The sequence below is a fragment of the Lactuca saligna genome, chromosome 7, assembly GCF_052625555.1.
Source record: "Lactuca saligna cultivar CGN05327 chromosome 7, ASM5262555v1, whole genome shotgun sequence".
In the NCBI taxonomy this organism is placed as follows: Eukaryota; Viridiplantae; Streptophyta; class Magnoliopsida; order Asterales; family Asteraceae; genus Lactuca; species Lactuca saligna.
The window spans coordinates 166,214,504-166,219,782 of NC_136423.1; positions in this window are offsets into that span (position 1 = coordinate 166,214,504).

Sequence of the window (5,279 nt, forward strand, 5' to 3'; positions counted from 1 at the left end):
GCTGTTACTCAGCCTTAACCTTGCGACAGGTTAATCACCACTCAATGAACCATGCTACATCTCTCTTCATACAGGGCCACCAATACTCCTTATTAAGATCTAGCAACATCTTAGTGGCTCCGGGATGGATCAAGAATCTCGATTTATGTGCCTCCTCCATCAAGATGGTATGCGTTCCTCCAATAAACGGTACCCAAGTCCGACCCTGGAATGTCATAAGCCCTCTTCTATCGGTCACGAACTCCGTCACCTGCCCGATAACTCGCTCTCTCTTGTGGTTCTCCGGTCTCACTGTCGCAGCCTGAGCCCCTCTGATGGTGTCCAATACCAGAGTCATCACTGTCAATCTAATACAAATATCACGAATCGGGGAGCTCTCTGCTCTACAACTCAGGGCGTCGGCCACCACATTAGCCTTGGCCGGGTGGTACAGGATCTCATAATCATAATCCTTTACCACGTCCAACCATCTCCTCTGACGCATGTTTAGATTCTGCTAACCCATCAAATACTTCAAACTCTTGTTATCCGTGTATATCGTACACTGAACCCCATACTGGTAATGGCGCCAAATCTTGAAGGCGAATACCACAGCCCCCAACTCTAGATCGTGGGTGGGATATCTTGCCTCATGGGGCTTCAGCTGCCTCGATGCATATGCGATCACATGCCCCCTCTGCATCAATATCGCGCCCAACCCAGATATCGACGCGTCACAATACACCACGAAGTCCTCCAACCCTTCTGGAAGATTCAACACCGGGGCTTCGCATAATCTCTGGCAAAGAGTCTCAAATGAGGAATGCTGCTCTAGGCCGCAGCTAAACACCACACCCTTCCGGGTTAATCTGGTGAGAGGAACAGCAATCTTGGAGAAATCCCTGATGAACCTCCGATAATAGCCAGCCAACCCTAGAAAACTCCTGATCTCAGAAGGAGATTTCGGCACCTCCCAACTCATTACCGCCTCGATCTTGGCCGGATCAACCAAATCCCCTCTTGGTTAACAAGGTGACCAAGGAACTGCACCTCTCGTAACCAAAAATCGCACTTGGACAATTTGTCGTAAAGCCTCTCCAATCTCAGCACGCTGAGGATCTCCCGCAAATGCTCCTCATGCTGCTCCCGGGACTTTGAATACACCAAAATGTCGTCAATGATCACAATCACTGAATGATCCAACATCGGTCTGCACACCCTGTTCATGAGATCCATGAATGTTGCAAGCGCATTGGTGAGCCCGAATGGCATCACCACGAACTCGTAATGCCCATAACGAGTCCTTAACACAGTCTTCTGAATATCCTCCTCGCGCACCCTCATCTGATGATATCCAGATCTCAGATCAATCTTGGAAAACCAAGATGCTCCCTGCAGCTGATCGAACAAATCATCGATCCTCGGTAAAGGATAACGGTTCTTGACCGTTAACTTATTCAACTCTCGATAATCTATGCACATTCGGTGCGAACCATTCTTTTTCTTCACAAAAAGGATCAGTGCTCCCCACGGCGAGCTGCTCGGCCGTATAAACCCCTTCCCCAGCAGCTCCTGAAGCTGCGAGGATAACTCCTACATTCTAGAGGTGCAAGGTGATAAGGCGCCTTGGCGATAGGTGCTGCCCCCATAATCAAATCAATGCGAAACTCCACTTACCTCTCAGGAGGCACGCCCGGTAACTCCTCAGGGAAAACATCCGGGAATTCACACACTATCGGGACCTCCTCAACCGCACTCGGTCTCCCTGCACCAACCCTCGTATCCAACACATACGCTACAAAACCACTACAGCCCTACTGTAGACTTTGGCTCGCTCTAGCAGCCGAACAAAACGTTGAATCGGGACGGGTACCCTCACCGTACACAGTAAGAACTCCCCCACTTGGGTCTCGTATAGTCACCAGCTGTCGCTCGCAGTCGATAACTGCTCCAAATCTGCTTAACCAATCCATGCCTATGATGACACAGACGTCCCCCATCACAATCGGGACCAAATCAATAGGAAACTCTACACCGAAAATCTCGAGTACACATCCTCGAATCACCTCCGTGGCATATACTGCTCTCTCGTCGGCGATGGAAACTCTCAGAGGTTGACTCAATGCCTCTCGACTAATGCTGATGTGCCGACTGAAAGCCAATGATATAAAAGATCGACTCGCACCCGAGTCAAATAACACCAAAGCAGGTATAGAATTCACAAGAAAAGTACCTACGCATATCATAATATAAGCATAAAATTTTAAACATTAAGTAATTACATGAAAGAGTACATACCAGCTACGACATCGGGCGTTGCGCGGACCTCCTCCGCGGTCAACTGGAAGGCTCTCTCTCGCGCCTTCGGTACCTCGGCCTTCACTGGCTGGCTCTCAGTAGCTCTGATAGTAGCAGAGGCAGATCCCTGTGATGCTTCCTGGGTAGTCCCTCTCAACAACGGACACTCTGCCTTCCAGTGTCCGGTCTGGTTGCAGTGAAAACATACTGCAAACCCCTTTGGGCAGTCCTTGGCCATATGCTCCTCCTTGCCATACTTATAGCAAGATCCCGCTCTACAAACTCCATCATGACCCTTGCCGCACTTCCCACAAGTATGGCCCTTCTGGTTCCCTACTCTGGGATCAACGTGCTTGGCCCGCTTGGCTGTCGGCTGAGACTGTGCCGGTCGCCGATCCCTCCCCTGAGACTCCGCCTCCTCCCTCACCTGCGTCTCTAGCTTGATCTCCCTCTTCCGAGCTTTTTCCTGAAGCTTGGAAAATGTCCGGTATGAGGATTTCGCCTCGAACTCCCGAATATCTCTCCTCAAAATACTCAAGTAACGGCTCATTCGTGCCTGCTCAGTAGACACGTGCTCGGGGCAGAACATTTCCCTCTCATGAAACATCCTGGTAATAGCCGTAACAGACTTTGTACCCTACTTGAGGGTCAAAACTCCTGTGCCAACCGATCTCGTTCCACTGAGGGAACGTACTCATCATGAAACATGGTGGTGAACCTCTCCCAGGTCACCGCAGCAAGCTCCGCTGGAGAATAGTGTGCTGTCGCAAACTTCCACCAGTCCTTCGCCCCTAGGCGAAGCTGGTTCAGCGCAAACCGAACCCTCAAGTGCTCCGGACACGAGCAAGTATAGAAACATCCCTCAATGTCAGATACCCATCTCATCACTGCAATCGGATCCTGCGTCCCATCGAATTCTGGAGGCTTCGTGTTGCTGAACTCCCTGAACAACAACGAGTCACCCCCTTGCGGCCTAGCAGCAACGACGGCTGCAGTGGCCGTTGCGACAGTAGCCTCAGAAAGAGCGGCATAACACTCATCAAAAGTCTCAATCGGCGTGGTCTTAATAGACCCAAACATCTCTGGTATCTCTGCCCCGATGGCCGCAGCCACCTCCCTATGGATGATCCGGCGGATCTCCTCATCCCTAGCCTCGCTGCTCCCTGGAAAAAGTTGTGTCCTCACCATGATCTACCTCTGAAATACAACATACGATTTATTAGAAATTCATTCGAGCATACTCGCACTCGATGATGCATCCCTCCGTGATCTCTGGCACCCCGAAGATTCTTACTTCAATTGTATACCGCCCCGGTGTTTTCAGTAGTACGGGCCCAATACTACTATCCGCACCGTATCAGTGTACACCCCAAGTCCTCCTCTTAGGATCCCAAGTCCCAAGTACTCCACTATGCATAATCCACTCTCTATAGATCTCTCATAGCTCCTCACTGCTACCTACTCACTCTTAAGCATCTCACAACAGCTCACTTTCCCCTAGGCTAAGGCCTTACAAATCAGGCCACTCTAGTCCTAATAGAAATACCTAGCCCATTCTAGCAAGAGAATACATCATATCAATCTAATAAACATATAACATAAGGGTATTTTGGGAAATCACCGTTCGGGCGCTGACTGATCGTACACACGTCTTTGCTCTGTGTTTCTCTAAAAATCTTTAATTCTGTTAGAAAACTTGGTTCTGTTTTGAAAGTATTTTCCAAATCCTCAGTTTGAGTTCAAATACTCCCAAAGGTGTACCCGAATCCCTCAAACCAAGGCTCTAATACCAACTTGTAACACCGTAAATTTCCAAAACAATTTTTTGCATTTATAAAAACATAATTCATTTGTAAATCATAAAAAGATCATTGTTTGAAACTCAATTTATAGCATATAAAAATCCCAAGATCTCATATCATAAAATCTCGTGTGTGTACTGATCAAGCCGGCGCCTTCCCGCGATCCTCACTAGTACCTTAAACACATAACACAAAACACTGTAAGCAGAAAACTTATTGAGTTCCCCAAAATACCACATATAATACATATTAGCCACTCGAGGCTATAACTATGTGGGTCCATGCACCCAAAACTCTGTGAACCCTCAGGTTCGAACTCTGCAAGCATGCACATCATAAATCACATAGAAGAATGCAGTGCAACAAACAATATATAAAACACTGTATCACATAACTCTATTTACCTACTCAAGGTAAAGTATTCGGAGAAGACTCACCTTACGTATCTCGGTAACTCATAAATGCCTGAAATCACTAGTGCTCGATCTCCCGAGCTATAGTCCTACTATACACAAATATATCTCTAATTAACACTTTCTCAACTAGGATTAACTAACTTTATCAAGTCAACATCGGTCAACTCTAGTCAAAGGTCAACAGTCAACCCAACTCGCCGAGTCTGGCGTGGACTCGCCGAGTCCCTACAAGGACCCGATTCCTCTGAACCCCTTCTAACTCACCGAGTCACTCACCCAACTTGGTTACTCAACCCCCGGTTCGAAATCCCTAAACAACCCGCACCAACTCATCGAGTCTGCCAATGGACTCGACGAGTGCATTCCATGCACAACTCCAAACGACCTTCTGAGGTCAGATCTGTTCCACTAACTCATAGATCCAATCCTTCCAAGCTCATTTATCACGTAAAGTTCATGTCTTGGCGCTCATATCACACCTAATGACTCATAAATGGTGTTTTGACCTCAAGCACAAAGATCCCAAACCAAAACCTCCATGGATTCATAAAAATCTTGGACATAGGGACACTCTGGACCTCCAAGGGTCCAGATCTAGAACCTAACTCGCTTAAGGGACCAAAGGAGCACTAGATCTAGCCACAAAAGGGCTCAATAAGCCCTAAATAACCATGAACATCACCTCAACAGAAAAGGGTTCGAAAATGGTACCTCAAACGTGATGTTCTGGACCTCAGATCTTCAGGAAGTTAACCATCTTGCTTCCTCTTGGCTATAGTTTCCT